The 25046-nt window shown below is 36.1% G+C and overlaps 1 protein-coding gene, 1 non-coding gene and 1 pseudogene across 2 annotated transcripts in view; 1 reads left to right on the forward strand and 2 right to left on the reverse strand.

Annotated features, from left to right (window-relative positions):
* Positions 1–25046, forward strand: part of UNC13C (unc-13 homolog C) — a 589248-nt gene that overhangs the window by 115791 nt on the left and 448411 nt on the right. The window lies entirely within an intron of this gene.
* LOC112916945 (transcription elongation factor A protein-like 8) lies at positions 11220–11560 on the reverse strand (annotated as a pseudogene).
* Positions 19016–19127, reverse strand: LOC112918467 (U6 spliceosomal RNA). The gene has a single exon (XR_003234699.1). It is a non-coding gene; the product is annotated as a U6 spliceosomal RNA (small nuclear RNA).

The following is a 25046-nucleotide window of genomic DNA, read 5'->3' on the forward strand; positions in this document are numbered from 1 at the left end:
CAGTTTTTAGATCTTTCTTTCTTCTGTGTTAGGTATTCCAGGACCCGTAAATATTGCCAACAGCTCTTCTCCCCTGTGCTCCCCACCCCCTCCCCCACGCACACGTGTGCATACACTTGTAGCCTGATGCCCTGTTGATGACTGGGGCTCCCACTCCCAATCTTCCCTGTGCCAGGCCAGATCTCAGTTTGCTCGCTCCCACTTGAGACCCTGCCTCTGCCTTCCCCTGCTCCGTCTTCTGCACTTTAGCATCCAGGCATTGCAAGCTGGAGCTATGGCCCTCCAGCCCAAGCACCTGTGGATAACTGGGCTGATGAGGACAGCTCTAGAAATCCGCGAGGAAGCATGAGTGGGTGGAGAAACTAAAACCGCTGGGAGGCCCTGAGGAGGTAGGTGAGAATGGGCTCTGAGACCTTAGGGAAGTCTTAGGGAGAGAGGAAGTGGAGGCTGGGGGGGGGGGGGAGCTGAGGAGCCTAGATGAGCACAGAGGAGGTGGGGAGCTGGCTACCAGACAGGGACAGAAGGGAGTCTGTTGTCACAAGAGCTTCTCTGAGGAAGACTTGGCCACTCCCGGAGGCCAGCAGGCCACTCCCTCCGCCAGTTCTGGAGGGAGCTTGAAAGCCCCTTCTTTCTACCTGTGTACCCCTAATGACCCTCAAGTACCTAAGTGACTAAACTTGATTCCCTCTGGAGGCTGGGCTCCCCAGAAGTGGTGAGGCTCAAGGGCAATGGGACTTGCCCCCCACCTGCATTTGCTGATGACTGAAATCTTAATTTAAGCAAATAAGACCTTCCACTTCCATACTCAGAAGACTGAAATTATAGCACAAGGGACAAAAGATTCCTGACCCCAAGCATATTCATAGTAACTTGTGGCTGAAATAAGATCTATATTCCAACACTGACAGAGGTGCAGAAAAGGGACATGTCCTCTAGTGACATGAGATGAGACACCGTGGTCCTAAAAGACTCATATCCCCAGTATGGCCAATTTCTCCTGGGCTCTGTTTCCCCAAAATCAACCTCAGACTCAGAGAAACAGCTGGGGCAGAGTTCCTGGTGCGAGCAATGGTGGTGGTGTTAGCTGCAGTATGGACCACTCAATGATTTCAGCTGCCTGAAATCTCACTTGAGGCTTCTGTATAGACGTATTTCGCAAATCTCTGTGCTGCAAAATATTCCCAAGTATTGAGTTCCTCAGAAAATAATATTCATGGCCATGAACTCAGAAAATATGTCCCAAAAGGGACAGGCATAAAAATGAAGCCTTTAATTATATTGGTTCTGTAATTAAATATAATACTATTTTTCTGAGTCTACAGAATCTTTTCCAGAATGAGCCTTTTTCCCTCTGATGCAACCTCTTCATCTTCTCAGCTTCCCCTGCCAGCTGTGTGGGGATGGCCTCATCCTGAACCCTGTTGGCCAGGTTATGGGGACTTGGAAATCTCTTCAACTGGTGGAACACAGATTTTTTTTCCAGCCCCTTTAAAATGGTCTTGTACATACCTACAACCATGGTCAGAACAGTGACTCAGCCACTGAAAATATTTTTGTTCCATGACAAATGTGTCTGAAAGCTATCTAATTGTTCCCTCTCTTCCTAATTAGGACACTGGCATGTGCTGGAAAACAAGAGTGCAATCAGCCCACTCTAGAGACCCTTATATTTATAGTGTTTTTAATTCTCTTTAATATATTTTCATGTTTATTGTCTTATTTTATTCAATTCTAGTAGAGTAGCACAGGTGTCATTTTCCTTAGATAAAAAGTAAAGCAAAACTATATAGCAAGGGTTTATTTTTGGTCATAGAGTAAATTAGAAGCAGACTTGAATCTAGAAGTGAGGTCAGCATCTTTGGATGGTCCTCTGACCCAAGATAGATACAATTTCAAAACTTTGTGTCTAGGCCTGCAGAACTCACCTGAACCTCACTACTTCTGACCTACCGGTGATTTTTGGAGACACTCCCTGACCTATCAGGAGTATCAGAGAGCCAGAAGAATGAATGAAGATAGACTAGCTGCAGTCTGTCTATCCCTGAACCTGGGATTAATGGACAGTAGTAACTAATCAGATTTGCACTTTTTCATATAACCATTTTGGGTTCTCAATCTGGTACTTGTAATAAACAGTATTTTCAAAATAATTTAAGTATCAGCAATGGATACAGTTTTCTAAACAAACATGACAACTAATTAGAAATCTAATGTATCCAGGTGCTTTTGGCTTAGAACACCACTCTTCATAGGGCGCTTGCTAAAGGTTCTTTAGCGAGGGTGGCTATGTTTTGTTTTGTCCCTCAGACCTTATTCTGTGTCTTGATCAATTATTTTCTGTCATCCTCTGTACTAGGTATGTATGTATGTATGGGAAAGCAAAAAGGTTGGGTGTGTATATGTAAATTTTTATCAATATATCCAGAGTCTGGTTATTCCATTACAGAGGCTACAAAACTTACTATTTTTTTCTTCTCCACTCTATCCTGAAAGATTTTTATCTCAGATCATTGACTCTGCTGCTTATATCAAGCAGCAAGTTCAAGAAGAGAGAAGCTGTTTGTCTTTCAAGAAATATTATAGTTTAGGTGGTAAAGATCTGGCTCCCTGCAGAGCCCAGAGAAGAAGATCTAAGAAAGAAAACAATCCTGTATTTCTGGCATTTTCTAGCTGCCCAAAGCATCCCTCTACAGCTGACATTGACAAAATTTCATCAGAGGCATTGGTCAGATTACAGGGTTTTTTTTTTTTTAAAGCTATAGGAGTCATATTAGCATTTAAGATATGTCTTTTTTTTTCTGCAGAATATGTGGTGTATATTATCATCTCTGTTTTGCATGTTATATTACTATAAACTCATGCAGGCCCCAAAATAAAATTTAAAATGTAGTTTGACATTCCTGACAGACCCAAATATTTTTTAACAAAAAAGCATTTTGTAGTCGAATGCTCTACCCACGAGCTATACCCCCAGGCCTCAAAAAAGCATTTTGAATAAAAAGATACCTCCCATTCTTGCATAGAGTGACTCAAAATAATAAATATTTCATCTTCCCTCAGTTGATATATTTGAATTTTTATTTAAATATTTTTTGATATATAATTGACATATAACACTGTGTAAGCAGTATGGCATAATAACTTGGCTTTCATATAAAGTGAAATGATTACCAAAAAATTAGTTAACTATTAGTTAACTATAGTCATCCTACATTACCTCCCTTGTACTTATTAAAACAAAGTTTTGACCACCTTCATCCATATGTCTTCTGTAGTGGCTGTATCAATTTATTTTCCTACCCACAGGTAATAAGGGTACATTTTCCTCCCTGTCCTCACCAGTGTTGGCTATCACTTATCTTTTTGAGAACTATTCTAACAGATGTGAGTTGATACTTCATTATGATTTTTGATTTGTATTTCCCTGGTGATTAGCAATATTGAGCACCTCTTCATGTACTTGTTAGCCATTTGTATATCTTCTTGGGAAAAATGTTTTTCCTTTTCTCTTACTAACACTAGTTATTTACTGTCTTTTTTGATAATAGCCATTGTAACAGGTTTGAGGTGATATCTCATGTGGTTTTGATTTGCATTTTCCTGGTGATAAGTGATGTTAAGAATCATCATGTGTCTGTGGCTGTCTGTTGGTCTTTAAAGGAATGATGGGCACTTGGGTGGTTCAGTGGTTGGGATACAGTCCTACATCTGGCTTCCTGCAGGAAGCCTGCTTCTCCCTCTGCCTATGTCTTTCCTCCCTCTGTATGTGTCTCATGAATAAATAAATAAAATCTTAAAGGACTATTTAGGTCTTCTGCCCAATTTTAATTGGGTAGTTTGTGGGAGGTTTTGCTATCATGTTGTGTGCATTCTTTATATCACTGTATGTTCTTCTGTTGTCAAAGATTAACTGACTATATAAACATGGGTTTCTTTCTGGGCTTTCTATTTTGTTCTATTGATCTATGTCTCTCTGTGTCACTACCATATTGTTTTGATTACTGTATTTTGTATTAGAGTTTGACATCTTCAGCTTTGTTCCACTTTCTAAAGATACCTTTGCCCTTCAGGGCTTGTTATGGTTTTATACAAATACTAGGATTATTCTAGTTCTTTGATAAATCCCATTGATATTTTGATAGGAAATGTATGAATCTGTAGATTGCTTTTGGGTAGTATGGACATTTTAATGATATTGTTCGAGTCCATGAATATGGTATAACTTGGTGTTTATTTGTGTTGTTTTCAATGTCTTTCATCACTATCTCATAGTTTTCAAGCCATAGGTCTTTAACCTCTGTATTTAAATTTATTTCTAGGTATTTTGATGCAATTGTAAATATGATTGTTCTCTTAATTTCTCTTCTACTTCATTACTGATGGAAATGTAACAGATCTCTGTGTATTAATTTTGTATCCTGGTATTTCACTGAGCTCATTTATTCTAACAGTCCTTTTGATGGAATCTCCAGGGTTTTCTGTATCTAGTGTCATGCCATCTGCAAATAGTAACAGTTATATTCCCCCCCCCCCAAATTTGGATGCCTTTTCTTCTTCTTGTCTAATTTCTATGACTAGGACTTCTATTACTATGTTGAATAACAGTGGTAAGAGTGAACATCCTTGTCTTGTTCCTGATCTTAGAGAAAAACTTTCAGCTGTTCACTGTTGGTTATGACAATAGCTATGATCTTGTCATATATGGTCTTTAATGTTTGAAGTGTGTTCCTGCTGTACCATCTTGAGAGGTTTTATCGTAAATGAAGGTTAAATTTTATCAAATTCATTTTTTGCATCTGTTGACAGGGTTAATGATTTTAATCCTCCTCTTTGTTAATCTGGTATATCCTATTGATTGACTTGCAGATAGTGAACCATCCTTGTATCCCTGGAATAAATGCTACTTGATTGTGGTGTATGATCTTTTTAGTGTATTTTTCAATTTGGTTTGCTAATATCTTGTTCAGGATTTTTACAATGGTGTTCATCAGGAGATATTGGCCTGCAATTTTCTGTATTTTGTTTTGCTTGTTTGCTTTCTATTTTTCTTTCTTTCCTTCTTTCTTTCTTTCTTTCTTTCTTTCTTTCTTTCTTTCTTTCTTTCTTTCTTTCTTTTATTTATTTATTTAGTGTCTTTATCTACTTTTGTTACCAGAGTAATGCTGATCTCATAGAATGAGTTTAGAAGCATCACTTCCTCTTGAATTTTTTAAAATAGTTTAAGCATATGCATTAACTCTTTCAAAGTTTAAAACTTACCTATGAAGCCATCTGGTCTTGGACTTTGGGGAGTTTTTGGATTGATGATTCAATTTCATTACTAATCATTTTATTCCGATTTTCTGTTGTTGATTCAGTCTTGAAAGATTGTATGTTTCTAGGAATTATTCACTTTTGGGTTGTCTCATTGGTTGACATATCATTGTAGTAATATCTGACTACCCTGTGCATTTCTGTGGTATCAGTTTTAACTTTTTAATATTTTTTATTTTATTTGGAACCTCCCTTATTTTGATGAGTTTGGGTAAAAGTCTGTTCATTTTGTTTTCAGAAAAAAAGCAGCTTTTAGTTTCAATGATCTTTTCAATTTTTGTCCTTTATTTCTGCTCTGATCTTTACTTTTTTCTACTAACTTTGGATTTTGTTACTTCCGATTTCAGTCTTCAATTTATTGAGACAGATTTTGTGGCCTAACATGTGATCTGTCCTGGAGAATGCCCCGTGTGCACTTGAAAGAATGTGTATTCTGTTGTTCTTAGATGGAATGCTCTGTATATATTAAATCTATCTAAATGCTCTGTATATATTAAATATATATATTTAATATATATTAAATGCTGTGTCATTTAAGGCTGCTGTTTTGTTGTTTTGTTTTGTTTTTATTTTTTATTTTTTTGTTTTTTTTACTGATTTTTCTGCCTGGATGATCATTACTTCCATTGATGAAAGTGGAGTGTTTAAAGTCCCCTACTATTTTATACTGTCCATTTCTCTTTAGAGCAATATTTTCTTTATGTATTTAGATGCCCCAGTGTTGTGTATATAGATAATTATCTATATGTTAAATCTTCTAGGATTGATTTATCATTAGGTAATGCCCTTCTTTGTTTCTTGGTAGTATTTGTTTTAAAGTGTATTCTGTCATGTGTATTACTGTCTCAGCTTTTTTTGTTTGTTTCTTTTTCTATTGCTTTATCTTCTTTCTGTATGTGTCTTTAGATCTGAAGGGAGTCTCTTGTAAGCAGCATATAAATGAGTCTTTTTAAAATTCAACCACCCTATGTTTTTTGATGGGAGCATTTAGTCCATTTCCATTTAAAGTAGTTATTAATAGATACATACTTATTGCCATTTTGTTGCGTTCTGATTGTTTTTGTAGTTATGTTTCTTTCTTGTTCTCTTCCCTTAGAATTTGGTGATTTAGTGTTCTGTCTATATTCTTTTATTTATATTTTTGTGTGTGTGTATGTGTGTGTGTGTATCTATTACCGGTATATTTGGTTTGTAGTCATTATGAGGTTTATATATAATATCCTATATATAGCAGTCTATTTTAAGTTGATGGTTGTGTAAGTCCAAGTGCATTTTAAAAGCACCACATTTTTATTCCCCCTCCCTCCACCATGGTTTATATTTTTGATATCCTGTTTTAGATGTTATTTTGTTATTTTGTGTCCCTTAAGTAATTGCCATAGGTCTAAATGATTTTTACTACTTCTGTTTTCTAACCTTCATAGTAGCTTTGTTCATGATTGCTCTACTATATTTAACATATGCTCATCTTTACTAGTGATATTTCTTTTTTTCATAATTTTCTAATATCTAATTATGATCTTTTTTTTCCTGTTTAAAGGAGTATATTGATTTAACATTTGTTGAGGCTGAATTGGCGTTGATGAAATTGTAGCTTTTCTTTGAGAAACTCTTTCATCCCTCCATTTAATTCTGATAACCTTGACAGATTTAGTACCTTTGGTTGACAGTTTTCTTTCTTGTGCTCTTGCTCTCTGGCACTTTGCACCTTTCCTTGAAAATTAAAAATTATTATTTCAGAGAACAAGCAGGGGAAGGGACAGAGGTATAAGCAGGCTCCTCACTCAGTGGGGAGCATGGTTTGATCCCAGGAGCCTGAGATCATGACCTGACCTGAAGTCAGACACTTGACTAAGTCACCCAGGTGGCCCACTACGTTGCACTTTTATTAAGATTTTTTTAAAATGTATTTATTCACGATAGACATAGAGAGAGAGAGGCAGAGATACAGGCAGAGGGAGAAGCAGGCTCCATGCCGGGAGCCCGACGCAGGACTCGAACCTGGGACCCCAAGGATCGCGCCCTGGGCCAAAGGCAGGCGCCAAACTGCTGAGCCACCCAGGGATCCCCTACTTTGTACTTTTTGATATATCCTACCACTCTCTTCTGGCCTGTAAACTTTCTGCTAAAATATCACCTGAGAATCTTATGGTAGTTCCCTTGTATATTATAACTAGTTTTTTTCTTGGTTGCTTTTAATATTTTCTCTTTAACTATTGGCACATTGATTGTAATGTGCCTTGCTATAGGTCTCTTTTGGGTTCATCTTATTTTGGACTCTGCTTTCTAGGCTTGGGTGTCTGTTTCTGTCATCAGGTTATGGAATTTTTAAAAAAGATTTTACTTATTTGAGAGCAAGAGAGTGTGAGGGAGCACAAGCAGGGGAGAGAGAGAGGGAGAAGCAAACTCCCTACTGAGCAGGGAGCCTAATGTGGGGCTCAATCCCAAGACCCTAGGATCATGACCTGAGCCAAAAGCATATGCTTAACTGCTGATGACTGAGCCACCCAGGTGCCCTAGGTAAGGGAATTTTTCAGCTATTTTTTTCAGATAGGTTTTTAACCCCTTGCTATTTTTCTTCCCTTTTTGAAACCTCTATAAATTTAATGTTAGGATATTTAATGTTATCCAGAGTTCCCTTAAAATACCCTCATAAAAGTTTTTAGCTGTTCTTATTTGTTGATTTCTACTGTTGTCTTGTAGATTGCCAATCTGATCTGCTATTGATTCCCTCTAGGACATTGTATAGTTATTGTATTTTATAGCCCTTACTGGTTCTTTTTTATATTTTCTATCTTTGTTGAAGTTCTCACTATATTGGCACATTCTTGAGTTCATTGAGCATCTTTATGACCATTACTTTGAACTGTTTATATGGTATGCCCATCTCCACTTCATTTTGTTCTTTTCTTAGATTTTTCTTTTATTCTTTTATTTGGGCATATTCCTCATTTTGCCTAATTCTGTTTCTGTGATTTAGGTAGATAAATTAGATCTCCCAGTCTTGAAGGACTGGCTTTATGCAGAAGGTATCCTATGGGGCCCAATAGTACAAATCCACCTGCTTACCTGAGCCAGGACCCCAGGATTGTCCCTTGTGTGACCTGTGTACACTCTTCTATTGTGGCTGGTTCATGATTGACGTGGAATCTTGTATGCAGAGCTGTTTCCTGGCATGGCTGTCTGCAAGGTCTAGCCATAACTATGGCCATGCTTGTGAGCAGAACTGACAACTGGCCCATCTAGCTGAGAGACCTGGCTGAAACTATGTAGGCATACTGAACAGCTTGCCATGAGATGTGGCTGTGACTTTGATAGGTGTTTTAGAGTGTGGTGCTGGCTCCGCAGGATGGATGATGGTGCTTGGGATGGGCTTTGGTGGCAGCTAAGGCTATCTACCAGGAGCACTAGAGTGGGGAACCACTTAGGAGGGTCTCTGGTTCTGGTTGAGGATGCCTGCCAAGAGTGCTGGGGAAGGGGGCTGCTTGGAAGGGGCTTTGGTGCTGGGTAAATGGTGCTAGCACAGTAGATGGAGAGTGTCAAAAATGTTGCTCACCAGTGCTAGGCCAGCTAGATAAAAGGGGAGTGGGGCGGAAGAAGATGCCTGCCAGTGCTTCTGTCCCTGAAGATTATTCCAACATATCACTATCCTGGCATATACCCTAAAATTAGTCAGTGGATCTTCTTCAGATGTATCCAAGGTACTTTTCAAAATGCTGCCTGTGTACTGGGACTCAGAGCAAGTGGAATTGTATGCACATTTCATAAGAGTGGAGTCTCCATTTCCTACTGCCTTCTAGCTCTCCTGAACAAAACTCCACTTGCTTTCAAGACAGACTTTATAGATGTTTGCCTTACAGTGCCTCTCCAGAGGGCCTTGAAGACCAATTTAGACCTTGGGACTCTTCTTCAGGGAGGTCCTCGTCCTTGTGTGTTGTCAAACCAGAGGTGTGGGTCCTGGCAAAACTGTCTCTGCCTCTTCTTCTCATCTCAATGTGGCTTTTTCTTTATATCCTTAATTGGTTTGAATCAATTCCTCTAGAATTTGTTCTCAGAGATGGTTCTACATGTCATTGTAGGTTATGTCCCTGTGAGCTCAGGATCCCCCCACTCCACAATCTTGATTTTTTTTTGTCCATTTTTAAATTGATTGCTTTTTGCTATTGAGTTGTAGGAGTTCTTTATGAAGTTTGGGTATTAACCCTTATTGTATACATTGTTTGCAAATATTTCCACATAGGTTTTCTTTTCATTTTGTTTGTAGTTTCTTTTTGATGTGCAAAAGTTTTTAGTTTGATATACTTGTACTTTTTGTTATTTTGTTACTTGTGCTCTGGGTGTCCTATCCAAAAAAAGCCTTTTAGACCAATGTCCAGGAGATTTTTTTCTTCAGTTTTCTTTTAGTTTTATGGGTTTTGAGTTCACATTTAAGTCTTTAATCCATTTTGAGTTTATTTTTTGTGGGTGTTTTAAGATAGTGGTCTAGTTTCATTGTTTTAGATGCAAATATCCCATTTTCCCAGCACCATTTATTGAAGAGACTCTTTTCTCCATTAAGTACTCTTGGCTTTCTTTTTTTTTTTTTTAATTTTTATTTATTTACGATAGTCACAGAGAGAGGGAGAGAGAGAGAGAGAGAGAGAGGCAGAGACACAGGCAGAGGGAGAAGCAGGCTCCATGCACCGGGAGCCCTATGTGGGACTCGATCCCAGGTCTCCGGGATCGCGCCCCGGGCCAAAGGCAGGCGCCAAACCATTGCGCCACCCAGGGATCCCCTCTTGGCTTTCTTATATATTGTCAACTAAATTTTACCATATATGCATGGGTTTATTCCTGGGCTTTTGATTCTGTTCTATTAGTCTCCTTGTCTGTTTTTATGCTACCACTATACTATTTTGATTACTCTAGCTTTATAATAGTAGCCTGAAATCATCTTTCTCAGGATTGTGTTGGTTATTTGGGGTCTTTTATGGTTACGTATGATTTTGGTTGTTTTTTATACTTCTGAAAAAAATCTTAAAAGCAGCTAGAGCGTAAAAGACATTAGGAAACCCCAATCAAAGAAACGTTCAAGGAAGTCTTTTAGGAAACAGCAAAATCATACCAAAGAGAAATAGAAATCTACACAAAAGGAATGAAGAGTGCTGGAAATATTGACTACATGGGAAACATGTAAGATGTTGCCTCTGCATATAAAATCTTTAAATCTATTAGGGAAGTAAAACATCTTGGTTAACCAATTTATCACTCTACAAAGTTGTACTAATTTATCATTAAAATAACATATTCAGAGAATGTATTTTTTTTTCTCTGAAATGTCAGTTTTATTCCTCTGGCTAAGAGATCCAGAGATAACTTGAGATAAAAAAAAAAAAAAAAAAACATTTTTTTTTAATAGTTCTTCCATCAAGAGTTTAGATGCCTCCATTACAGTAATAAGCTGATAGCAAATTATTTGACTCTTATAAAGCCTTAATTTTGTGTATGTGTGTGACACATATTCATGAAAAAAATCTATATAAGTGAAAGGAACTCGCATGACACAGAAATAAGCACTTAAGTTTTTGACGTATGTACACATATGTGCATATGTACCCACGATTTGAGATTTAATCCTACATATGTGAGCTGATACTAAATATACTGCTTTGCAACCTGTTATGTTTTACTTTGCAACATAGAATGAATATAATTTCATGCATATGTGTGTAAAACTTTCCAATTGAAAAACACTCAAAGAATGTGTCAAAATACAGTATCTGATGAGATTCTGATAATGAGGAAACTCCCTAAGATATAATTTCACCAGATGATTAAAAGTAAAATGAAAGTCAAAGATAAACCAGAAAATACTAACAGAAAGAAAGCAAGAGCCAGATTTTAATATCAGACCAAGAAAAAAAAAATCAAAGCCTAAAGCACACAGGATAAGGATGACTGCATACATGTCTTTGTTTCTACTGCATCATCACAAACTTACTTCTTTTTTCTCTTCCCTAAGCCTTTCTAACTCCTCTCTACCTCTTATCATTTCTTCAGCTCAAAAGCCTCCTGAGTGTCCTCTTATAACCCCTGATCAGATCTGGTCAGCCCTCTTAAGAATTCCTTCTGATTCTGAGCTTACACCTTCTTTGGAAGGTTGAGAATTTCTTTCTGCCTCCTGTGGTACCTCTTCCAAAGGGCAGTCTGCCTCAGCTTTGAGCATATTCTGTGGTTTTCCTTCATTTTCTTCAAAAGACTTTTGCATGTTGAGTATTTTTCTGTTATTTCGTTTGAATAAATTAATCCTGTAGCGATCCAGGGGATTTTTCCTCCCTCATCCTTCACTTGATTTGTGTCATGTACAAAAGATCAAGAGTCCTGAAAGGATCTAGGGCACTTTTCTTTTTTTCCAGCACTATGGAGCTCAAGAATGTATTGTATTAATCCGTGATCTAAAAGACATGTAATGGAATTAGAATAGACCTTATTTCTCTCTTTTAATAACTTAATTTCACAGAAATCTCTCAAAAGTATCTTGGCTTTCATGTACCACAATAATGGTTTATAATGCTGTCCCTTGGTTTTCAATATTAATTAGTATCTAATAGTTTTTATAGTAGATAACCATTAAACTCAACATATTTCTCCTTTACTCACCTTTCCATTGCTGTATATTTCACATTTTAATTAAAATAGTTCTCACTTATGTTTATCATGATATGAATATAGTTTTTACTACAAACCCAAGAGAATTCTATTAAGTTTATTTACTTGAACATCTTTCATTTTACTTAGAATTATCAATTGCTTTATTCATTCATTTGCTTAAAACTTTATGTCCCAATCATTTCTTCCCTATAGGTACCATTATACCAATAAGACAACTATCAGTATTATTGGTCCTGGGCTTATTGCTCTGGAACCCTGGTCCATCACTTTTCCTAGGATTTCCATTGGCAACCATCCTAGGAATTCCCTTTACTCTCATATGCTGCCTGGATTTGATCTCTTTTAGGAATTAGTTCTTTGTAATCATGGAGATCAGTAACTTCCTGAGAAGGAATCCATATGACAGTCACTTTTTAAACTTTTTTTTTGGGGGGGGGCAGTGGGAAGGAGGGAGTATATTCATATTTGGAAATGTTTTTTGTCTGTAGTAACTTTTGTTTCCCCTAAAGTTCTTGAATTGATTTATTTTCCACAAATTTTGTTCCTTTCTGTGGAATTGTTTTAACTTGAGAGTGGACAGCCCTTTTCTTCCTGTCCTGACTTCTGGGAAGTTTTTCTCACCTATATTTCTCAACACATTAACTGAATAGCTTTTAAGAGGCATTGCCTACTTTTGTGGCTGTAGAAGTAGATTGAGTAAGCAGTCTGATAGTTCAATAGTTCATATTAGGATTTTATTTAACTTTGCTGTTTTTATCTCATGCTCACTATTTTCCTGGAGTTTTGGAGTCTATACCTCTCAGATTTAATCTCTCATGAGAATAAACCTTGTGTCTCCTTCCTGAAACAGTGACAGTTTAACTGTGTATGGTGGTGAATGGGACCTATTGTATTCAGATAGTAAATCATCCTCTTGCTTTCAGCTCCTTTCTCTTGGCATAGTCCTTGCTGCCCTTCCCCACTCCTGCTCCCAACACTTTTCAGTCTGGAATCTGTGAAGCATTCTTCAGAATAAGTTTACTGTCCACTTTAGGTTCTTTCATGTTGCTTCCTTGATTCTGAAGGTTTTGTTTTTATTTTTTAAAGATTTTTTTTTTATTCATGAGAGAGACAGAGAAAGAGGCAGAGACACAGAGGGAGAAGTAGGCTCCCTGCAGGGAGCCTGGGACCCTGGGATCACACCCTGAGCCAAAGGCAGACATTCAGCCACTGAGCCACCCAGGCATCCCTATTCTGAAGTTTTTATATATTTTAATCTTTTATTGTCACCTATGTGACAAAAAAGGAAAAGAGATACATGCTTTTGGATGATTCATTTTTAAACATAAGTTTAATGTATCGTAAAGCCCCCACATGGGTAAGGAATAGTAAGCTTTAAACACCCCCTACTACAAACAACCAAAGACACTTCTATCAGTTTGTGATGAAAATTGAAAGGGAAGAAAATAATACTGTTTCAGAAACCATGGAAATCTGAGCTATGGCAGTGATAGGATTGGGTAGAAGAGTGTGAATATGAGAGGGATTTAGGAGATGGTTCAACTAAATTTAGTGACAAGCTGAATTTGGGGGTGAATGGAATGAATAGAATAGAAAGTTGAGGGTGACTTCAGAGCTTTGACTTCATGACTGGATAGAAGCCATTACTATCCTTTTCTCAAAGAGAATGCAGGAATAAGATTAGCAGAACAACAGATTACTTCTATTTTAAAATTTACTGAATATGAGATGCCTGGGGCTCACCCAAGTAGCGATGATCACCAGGTAGATACTTTGTTCTTAAATGCAATAACGGCAGCAAGTACTAGGTGCTAGGTACTTCATGATATAGTTGTAATGAGCTGTAATAATTCTATTTGTTGATATAGCAGTATTTTCAGATCCCTTGGCTCAGCAGATATAAGTAATGTAGTGAATCCATTTCAGAATCATTTGCCTTCATTTGAAATGAGAAAGAATTATAAGACCTCTGAGATTCATGTTTATAGCATTAGGAGATAATATATAGAGAGCAGAATCCGAAGCCTAGAATTTGGGTTTATCAGAGTGGATAATTTCCTTTCTTATAAAAATGAATTATTACTGGTCCTCCAATCATCTGGAAGTGAATAAATATTAAAACAAGAACTCTGAATACCCCCCCAGGACCACCTAAACTCTTTTAACCTCTAAATACATCAAGTAAAAATATTTTCAGGTTTGCTGCTGATGTGTTTAAGATTTGAAAGCTTAACAGAATGGCTTGTGATAGGCTTGCTTAGAAGAAAAGTAGCATGTAAGCATCTTGTTGCGCATCCTTTTTCTCTTATTTTCTTTAGTTTCAGCAAAAAAAGTCATCCTTTTATCCTTTCAAATAAAGTTATTCTTTGCTGTTTTATATGTCTTCATATGTTTTTACCCAACAAATTTGTTTTTCCAGTCATTCTTTTCTTCCATTCATCCTCTGACAAGACATTTTATAGATAACCACCATATGACTCAGGGTTAGTCTGGCCAGAATATCAAATCAGCATGTGTATTGTTGGTTTGCAACCCTCTTGGGAGCTTTCCCAATTTGGAATTGGCCCCTGTACTCAGGGCAGGGGAGACTAAAGATAGAGACAGGCCATTCCAGGTTGGTAGGTGAGAGTTGTCTTGTGTTTATTCAGATTTCATTAGCACATCACTGTCTCAAATTTATGACCTTGGAGTAGCCTTTGGGAGCAGGAAAGGTAAGTGGAATCCACACTCTAAGGACAGGGAAGAATGTGAAGGGCCTCTAAATGCCCTTGTCCAGTTCACAGGTGAGACAGCTTTCATGTCTTTTTAATGACATTCCCCAACATGTGTTTAATGGCAATTAGAGCAGTAAAAGTTGAATCAAGGGTGATACTGACAGTAGCAGTCAGGCAAGACAGAAAAGACAGAAAAAGCGTTTTCCTTGCTTTTTTTTTCATCATAAATGTTACTATACTCTATAATGAAAGATACTTTAAGAATGATGTTGCATTCCTAGAAAAATGAATTCTCTGTAGCAGCTTCACAGATTAGTAGACATAGAAATCAATTGACCGTGTTGAAATTAAATAGTTTTTTAATAGGCAATATCAAAGTTAGCCAATCTATTACTAAAATACTTATTTTCATTGATAGAAAATTGACTAATATTTTTATTTTCTTTGTTTTATATATTTCCCATATCAATTAAATGCCAACCGATGTTCTGACTTCCTGATTTTTTTCAAATATTAATTTGTTTTAGAGAGAGGGGGAGAGAGAGAGAGAGAGAGAGAGAATGAATGAGTAGGACTAGGGGCAGAAGGAAAGAATCCTTAAGCATGGAGCCCAACGTGGGTCACCATCCCACAACCCTGAGATCATGCCTCAGCTGAAATCAAGAGTTGGACGATTAACCTATTGAGCTACCCAGGCATCCAACTTTTTTATTTTACTTTTTTTTTTTTTTGAAATACCAGTAATTGAATAGAATAAGGCTGAAAAGGACTATCTGGTACAAGGATAGGGGGTAGGTTATAACAAAAGAGAACTTGTATTTTAAATGATAATCATTCAAATAACAATATAAACCTTTCCAAATCGGTTAAACCCAGTTTCGGACACACTTGCCATACTTTCATGTATGGCTTGATATATACAAGTATGTGCCAGGCATGGAGTTAGAATGTAGAGTTGGTTATAAAGATAATCACTGCTTCCTATTTTTGAAGGAGCTCACAATCTGCAGAGAGGTAATAAAATAAGGCAGTCTTTAAAATTTATGGTATTAATCTGACTTTGAAACCCACTGATAACTAGAAGAGAATTGGCTTTCAATGGCACTGCTTTCCTACAGAATGAGAACTCAGCTATTAGTTTAAAGGGTATTAGAGTGATATACAACACTTACGGAAGTACTTTTCTCAAACTTCTATATTAAATAGCATTATTACCATTACTTTCAGGTGCTTTTGCCATCTACTTTTAAGGAAACGTGAGAATTGTTTAGATCTCATCTCTTAAGGCCTCTTTATTTTCATTCTAGAATTACATAAAAAGAGCAATGCATAATTTGAAATGAAATTTCTCATTAGAAGATTTGAATTGAATCTTGAGAGGATTGAAATTTTAATCTTTTATACTGAGATACTGAGAACTAGTATAAGCAAAAGAAAGAATGATGTTTCTGTGACTCTGTGTGCTCTACTACACATTATAAAACAGTAAAACATACTTCAGAAAAAATTTTCAAGAGTATTTTGGTTTTGGTTCTGTAAAAAGTTTTTGAAGTTTTTCTGTTATTTCTATAAAAAATGTTTTTAAATCTTTTAAAATCTCAATGTAGGTTAAAAAAAATAGTATGTAGTAGATGTGATGTCAAGTCTCAAATTTCCTCCCCCAACACCCAAAGAGTATAGATTTACCTCCAAAACTGGGTAAAAATTATTGATGATCAAAGGAGAGGGGCTTGTCTTTCACTTACTTGTAACTTGATGTTTCTCTCCATTTCTATTATTTTGACTAAAAACTAGGGGCAGTAGATTAAAGATGTAAAAATATATGGTTATTTGGATTTCTCTCCATGGTTTGACTCCGTGATTACAGGAGAAGAGTCTACAATTGGGAATATTACAAAGTCAAGCAACTCTGTAGACAGAGGTAGTCCTCAGCAAATTCAGAAGAGGAAGCATTCCATGTGGCTGTTTGATACTGGGGTGGTTTACTTTTATATATTCGGCTGGGAGGAAATCTGATATATGGAATGAGAGAGTCAGAACCTGGCATGGGTCCAGACTTTCAGTTCATTTGCCTAGAGTTCATTTCCTGTCTTTTCCACTTGTTTATGGGGCTACCCCAACCACCTTTTCTGTCTTCTGTACCCCTGCATTGACAGATGTTTCCTAGGATTAGAAATCTTTTCCATATATTGCTGTCTCAGCCTCCAACTAAAGGTTTACAAAACTGAGAGTTAAAAATATCAACTTCTTTGCCAGGGGAGACAAAATTTTTATAAACTATGTACTCTGACTAATAATTTTATAATTAATCTCCATTCAGAATTCTCCAGATCCCCTTAGCTCTGTGTATACAGACACTCCTTGGTAAGAGGTAGAATCATGAGATAATGTGGATTGTAACTCGCAGGGGTGGGGATGGAAATACTATGGGTGAGTATTCCCTCTCCTGCCAAATCTGTTCAGACAGATTGTGAAAACCGTTTCCTATCAAAGTCCCTCTACTTTATGGCTACACCATCTTCCCTAGGCATTAGCAAGGAAGAAGAGATCTATTTTAAACATCATCTATAAGTATGGTTGCAGGTATTCTAAAGTAGAATTATTAGTAGATAATTCTGAATTTTGGAAATTCTAAGAGAAAATTTTCAAAAATTCTACATCAGAACGAGTAGGAAAAAATGTCATTATTCTGTTAGGTGGAATGAGATCTGAATGCAAAATCAACTTCTGTGTTTTCAGGGTATATCCTGGGAAGTGAAATTGCTGTCCATGTTTGAAAGACTTGTAGCGAAGATATTACAGGAATAAAATAATGCATTTTGTGGTAATTGGTTTCAAAATGATTAAAAGTGGCTTTCGCTCATTAGAAAATGTGTAATATTATTTGAACGTTACAGCTCTAGTCTTATGACATCTTTTGTGAGAATTAATGATTATTAGTTTTTCAGACCATTAAGCAGAGCCTGGAGCAAAGATCAAAGTTGTTTTGTTGTGAATTTTCTTCCTCATGAACTTTGGTGCCTAATATAATTATCCATTTTTGTGATTTCCTTGAAGAGAACTTATTAGTTTCATGAATGACTTCCATTAGAGGTTACCTAGCTAATGACAGGGTTGGAAAGCTTGACTTCTTCCTTCTTCAACTTCATACTAGACTAAACAATTGCTTCCTCAAAGCTCACACCCCATTGCACGTTCTTTAACACATAATGCTTATTTACAGGGTTACACTAGGTTAAATGAATCCAAGAGTTGAGGAGGACTCATTCTTCTCACTGAAAGAGCAGGGAGTGATGCACACTGCCTAATTTGAGGGATCAAATTCTATCTTCTCCTTTCTCCCTGAATTTATACCACATTAACATAATTATCACTTCATTTTGACTTGACACTTGGAAAAGCACCCTCCTTGTTTATATGTTATGATGAGCTCTCATGTACCTTCCTGAGCGGTTTCCCATTGCACTGAGAATTCTCTAAACATCAAATCAGTTAAACATAGAGGAGTTATGTGACCTTACTAGAAAATGGCTCATTATGTTCTTAAAAAAAATAAAATTAATGACTAAGGGGTTTTCATCCTCCTTCTTAAGAGCACTGCTTTCGGAAACACAGCCTTCAGACCCAGATATAAAGCAGATAAAGTCAGAACTTCTGTACTTGAATCAGAGGTAGTGGGTGCAGAGTCCTAGCTGCCAAGCCCTTCCTCACCCAGTGAAGCTCTCTTAGGAGCTCTAGGGCTTCTCAGAACACAATTTTGAAGCCCACTAGGCAACATGATCTCTAGAAGCCTTTGTGTTCTGAGATACTAGGATTCCAACAAGCCATTTTTGTTTGCATGCTATTTGCTCTATACTCTGCAGTCCCGTGTGCAACTTTTTTTTTTTTTTAAGTTTATTTATTTATTCATGAAAACACAGAGAGAGAGGGGCAGAGACACAGGCAGAGGGAGAAACAGGCTCCTTGCAGGAAGCTCAATGTGGGACTCGATCCCGGAACTCTGGGATCAGGCCCTGAGCCGAAGGCAGACGTTCAACCGTTGAGCCACCCAGGCGTCCCTGTCCCGTGTGTAATGGATGGGATATCATCAAAGTATGATAAGATTTGGTAACCAGAAAAACCAAAGAATATCTGATGGCTCAAGGAGCCAGTCACTGGAGGCAGAGAGGAATGTTTTTTTCTTAGTAAATAGATGCAAAAGGAGCTACTGCTCTTCTTTTAAAGGTTATTTCGCTCTCTGGTCTTTTCTTCCTTTCTTAGGGACAATCACTATTAAAAAAAAATCTCCTGTATATATTCTTCTAGGATATACTATAATTCTCCAGAAATAATTATCCATAAATCTAGAAATGATGCCATGCTAGATAATTCTGTCAGCCTTGTGCAGGGGCCATGCTAGTTTTCTCTGTATCATTACTACTTTGGTCTATGTGCTGCCAAAATGAGCATTCCATACTAGATAATTCTGCAACTTGCTTTTTAAACTCAATGTTATATTAAAAACTACTAACATTGATGTCTATTTGTCTAACTAATTTAAATACATTTTACCATACAAATATATCAAAATTATTCCCTATCAATAGGAAAAATATGGTAGAGTATTCCCTATTACAAATAATGTTGTAGTAAACATCTTTTTATGTGTAATCTGCTATATAAGTGTAAGATTCTCTTCATTTTTTTATAATAAATTTATTTTTTATTGGTGTTCAATTTACCAACATACAGAATAACACCCAGTGCTCATCCCGTCAAGTGCCCCCCTCAGTGCCCGTCACCCAATCACCCCCACCCCCCGCCCTCCTCCCCTTCCACCACCTCTAATTCATTTCCCAGAGTTAGGAGTCTTTATGTTCTGTCTCCCTTTCTGATATTTCCCACACATTTCTTCTCCCTTCCCTTATATTCCCTTTCATTATTATTTATATTCCCCAAATGAATGAGAACATATAATGTTTGTCCTTCTCCGATTGACTTACTTCACTCAGCAAAATACCCTCCAGTTCCATCCACGTTGAAGCAAATGGTGGGTATTTGTCGTTTCTAATGGCTGAGTAATATTCCATTGTATACATAAACCACATCTTCTTTATCCATTCATCTTTCGATGGACACCGAGGCTCCTTCCACAGTTTGGCTATTGTGGCCATTGCTGCTATAAACATCAGGGTGCAGGTGTCTCGGAGTTTCATTGCATCTGAAGTAAGATTCTCTTCATGTTACATACCTAACAAATTTGTTGAGCAATTGGGTGAGCAAATTACCACCTTACTAGAAACTGCAATTTCATTTTCAAAAGTGGCCCTATAATTTTTTTTTAATTTTTTTTAAATTTTTATTTATTTATGATAGTCACAGAGAGAGAGAGAGAGAGGCAGAGACACAGGCAGAGGGAGAAGCAGGCTCCATGCACCGGGAGCCTGATGTGGGATTCGATCCCAGGTCTCCAGGATCGCGCCCTGGGCCAAAGGCAGGCGCTAAATTTTTAACAGTTCTTCATGGAGTTTCCATCCATAACAACCTGACAGTCTCAGGTATTTCTTTTTTTTTTTTTTTTTTCTGTTTCAGTGGTTGTGAAATAAAATATCGGTGCTTAATATTAATTTTCACAATCCCCATAGCCAAACAGTTTGATCACCTTTTCCTTTGTTAATTTCCTCTTAAGAAATGCACTTAAACATGCAATTTATTTTTCTGTTTTTCTTCAAATTCTTTTTATGGAGGCTAAGCTAATCCTCTCTTGTATGTTGCAAATACATTTTCCTGCTCTCTCTCTTTACTTCTGATGTGATATATTTGTCATTCCTATTCTTGATAATTTGTGCTTTGGGTCTTATGGCAATTTATACATAGAACATATATCTATATCTATGTATATATAACATATTCTATATATATTTGAAGTTTGTCCACATTTAGGTTTTAATGTACTATGTTTAGATTTTTTTCAGGGTGGCTTTTTAAAATTTTTAATTCTTTAAATTCAATTTAATTAACATATGCTATATTACTAGCTTCAGAGGTAGAATTTAGTGATTCATTACTTTGCATATAACACCTTGTGCTCATTACTTCAAGTCTCGAATCACCCAGTTACCACATCCCCCCACACCCTCCTCTCCAGTAACCCTGTTTGTTTCCTAGAGTTGAGTCTCTTATGATTTGCCTCACTCTGTTTTCCTTATTTTACCTTCTCCTCCCCTATGTTCATCTGTTTTATTTCTTAAATTCCATATGAGTGAAATAATACAGTATTTGTCTTTCTCTAACTTATTTTGCTTAGCATAATTCCCTCTTGTTCCATCCACGTCATTGCAAATGGTAGGATTTCATTCTTTTTGACGACTAAGTAGTATTCCAGTGTTTGTGTAGGTGTCTGTATAAAATTGCATCTTCTTTATCCATTTAACGGTTGATGGACATCTGAGATCTTTCCATATTTTGATACCATGTTTAAATTTTTAAGAAATAACTGTTTTCCAATGTGACTGTAGCATTTTACATTCTCAGGGTAAGCAAGTTTGAGTTGCTTCACATAGTTATCAGCACTGTTTTTGTCTTTAATTTCAACCATTCCACAGTATATATCATAGTATCTAAAGTAGTAAATTTTATTTCCCAAATGATGACATGACAAGCTTCTTTTTTGTGCTTTTTGGCCATTCATGCATTTTTCTTTTGTGAAGTGTCCAAATTTTTTTGTTCAACTTTGAGTTGGATTTTCTACTTATTATTTTAGATGAAATTTTATAAATGTATACATAAATTTCATGTTTTAATGTTTTAATTTTGTACCTATTTTATTTTTCATGGTGTCTTTAAAGAATAGAACTTTTAACTTTTGGTTAAATATAACTAATTTTTAAAATTTTTTAACTGCTTAATTTAAAAAAAACTATATGTTAACAGGATATTGAAAGGATAATATAAAGATCACATATACCCTTCCCTCCATTCCCCCCAATGGTTACATGTTATATAATTGGAGTACAATAAAGACCAGGAATTTGTACACAATTTGTACAATGTGTACACATAATTGTCATTTTATTTCATGTAGACTGTCTAACCATAGCTACAATCCAAATACAGAATTATTCCATCATTCTTTGTGCTATCATTGTGTAGTCTCTCATCTCTCTCTCCCATGCTTAACCTTGCATAACCTCTGGGAGCCACTAATCTGTTTTTCATATGTATAATTTTATAACAATGGAATTGTATCTGTCATCTGGATATTGGCTATTTTTCCACTAAAAATAATGCCCTTGGGATCTAAGTTGCTGTGTATATCAGCTTATTTTTACTGTTGATTAGTATTCCTTGAGAGGGATATATCACAGTTTAGCTGTTCCCCTATTGAGGGACACCTTTGTTGTTTCTAGTTTGATGCTATTAAAATCTGTTAATAAAAGTCATTTGTAAGTTTTTATGTGGATGTGTTATTTTTCCAGGCTGAATTGTAGATGTATATTTAATTTTATATGAAATTGTCAAGCTCTTTGAGAATTATTGTATTTTACATTTGCACTAACCATGTATGAGAGCCAGTTTCTCTGAAGCCTTTCTAGCACTTAGTATTGTCAATGTTTTTGCTATTTAGCTCTTCTAATAGGTACATAGAAACATTTCATCATGGCTGTAATTTGCACTTCCTGAATATCTAGTGACATTAATCATCTTTTCATGGACTTGTCATTCATATGTTCTCTTCAGTAAAATGTCTCTACATCTCTTGCCCATTTTTTGACTTTGTGTATGAATGTTGTTGCTGTTGAGTTTTGAGAGTTCTTTATATATTGTAGATACTACTCCTTCCTTCAATATGTGGTTTGCAAATATTTTCTTCCAGTGTATAGCCTTTATTTACATCCTTTTTACATGAGCTTTCAAAGAGTAGAGTTTTTAAGACAAGATCACTGGCTTTTCATTTTTTTGTATCATGCTTTTAATGTCATGATTAATAACTCAAGTTTTATGTCTTGAAGACTTCCTGAGTTAAGATTTTTATAATTTTTATTTTATATTTAAATGTGATTCATTTTAAGATAATTTTTGCATTAGAATGTGAGGTTTAGGTTGAGGGTGTACTTCTGCTTATAAATATTCAGTTGCTTTGAGCATCATTTAAAAGTCTATCATCCACTGAGTTGCTTTTGCATCCTTATAAAAAAATGAGTTGTGTAGGTCTTTATCTGGGTTCTCTATTTTGTTGCATTTGTCGATGTTTTATTCTGTCTACTGATATCACAGTCTTGGTTATTAGGACTATAAAATCATGAAAAAAAATATAGGGATCCCCGGGTGGCTCAGCTGTTTAGCACCTGCCTTTGGCCCAGGGCGCGATCCTGAAGTCTGGGGATCAAGTCCCACGTTGGGCTCCCGGCATGGAGCCTGCTTCACCCTCCTCCTGTGTCTCTGCCTCTCTCTCCCTCTCTCTGTCCATCATGAATAAATAAATAAATAAATCTTTAAATATATATATACATATATATATATATATACACATATATATATTTAAATCTTTAAATATATATATATTTAAAGATTATATATAATTTGGAGAAAATCAACATTTTGGTATCTCAAGGGTCTCAGTTCATCAACATGGCATAACTTTGCATGTATTAATATTTTCATTGATTATTCTCATCACTGTAGGGTGCAGATTTAAGTAACCTAAAATAATTGTGAATTTGTCTACTTTTCAGTTATATTAGCTTTTGTTTCACAGGCTTTGCAGCTCTGCATTTGGTTCATATTCATTTTGAATTGTTATGTCTTCCTGGTGGATTTACCTTTATATCCTTATACAATGTGTCTCTTTATTAGTTTTCTTTTGTTCCGAAGTCCACATTATCAGTTATTTAGCTACTACTATTTTCTTTTGATTGTATAATATCTTTTTCCATTTGTTTATTTTTAATCTGCCTATATCATTACATTTAAGTTGAATTCCTCAGCATATAGGTAGGTCATGATGTTTTGTTTTTATCCATTCCATTAAGCCTTTTTATTTGATATATTTAGACCATTTACATTTCATGCAATTATTGATAAGGCTTAAATCTGCCACTTTATTCTTTGTCTTCTGTTTGTATTTTCTAGTTTTTATCTTTTCTGCATTTCTATAGATTATTGCACATTGTAATTTTTTCAATATATCTCTTTGTATAACTTTTGTAGTGGCTACTCTAAGTATTGCATTATGTATTTTTTTATTGCCTCCTTAAAAAAATGTCAAAACTAATACAATTTTTTTTTTGTAAAATCTTGAAGGTGAAAGATCTGTTACAGGTTCACTGGACTAACCTCAAGGTAACAGTACAGCTATGTATTCCCTTCTGGAGGCTTAGGGAAGAATAGGTTTTGAAGATTTTTCCAGCTTTTAGTTACACTCAGATTTTTTGGCTCATAGACATTTTCTCTGTCTTCAAAACCAGCAGCTGTGTGTTGAGCATTTTTAAAAAGATTTATTTATTACTTGAGAGGAGGGACAGAAGGAGAATCCAGTAAGACCCCCTGCTGAACACGGAGCATGACCCAGGACTCAATCCCAAGACCCTGAAATCAAAACAAGCTGAAACCAAGATTTGGATGCTCAACTGACTGAGCCACCCACGCACCACTGTGTGGTGAGCTTTTTAATATTACACTACTCTGACCTCACTTTTCTATCTTCCTCTTCCACTTTGAGGTTCCTTCTGGACCCACCAGATACCCTGGATAATAAATAATCCAATATTAAGTCAGCTGATAAGGAAACTTAGTTCTATCAGCAACTTTAATTTCCCATTTCCCTTTTCCATGTTAAATAAATTATTGAGGTTCTAAGTATATAGCATGGTTGTCTCTGGGGGCCATTAACTTGCCCACTATGCATTATATATACATAATTTGTCAAAGTTGGCTGGGGTATACATTTTACCAGTTCAAATGAAGTACAGAAACCTTATCTACCACTATATTCCTTTATTCTCTCACATTTAAAGTCAAATTGTCTTAAATATTTCCTCTCTCTATATTGAGAGAACCACATTGAGAACCACATTAGATAGTGTTAAACTTATTGTTTCAACCATCAAACATAATGTAGAGAACTCAGGAGGAAAAGGAAAGCATACTGTCTACACCCATAGTTTTGCTCTTATCATTCATTCTCTTTTCTTGATGTTTCAGGATTCCTTCTTTTTCCATTTCCTTTCTGTTTAGAAAAAAAATGTTAGCCAATCATTTAAAGTAAGTTAACTGATTATAAAGTCTCATAGTTTTCCCTCATTTGAGTATGTCTTGATTGCCTCTTCATTCCTGAGGATGTATTTGCACTGAATATGGAATCTTGGGTTGATCATTTTCTTCTTTCAG

This window comes from Vulpes vulpes, chromosome 15, assembly GCF_048418805.1.
Source record: "Vulpes vulpes isolate BD-2025 chromosome 15, VulVul3, whole genome shotgun sequence".
NCBI lineage: Eukaryota > Metazoa > Chordata > Mammalia > Carnivora > Canidae > Vulpes > Vulpes vulpes.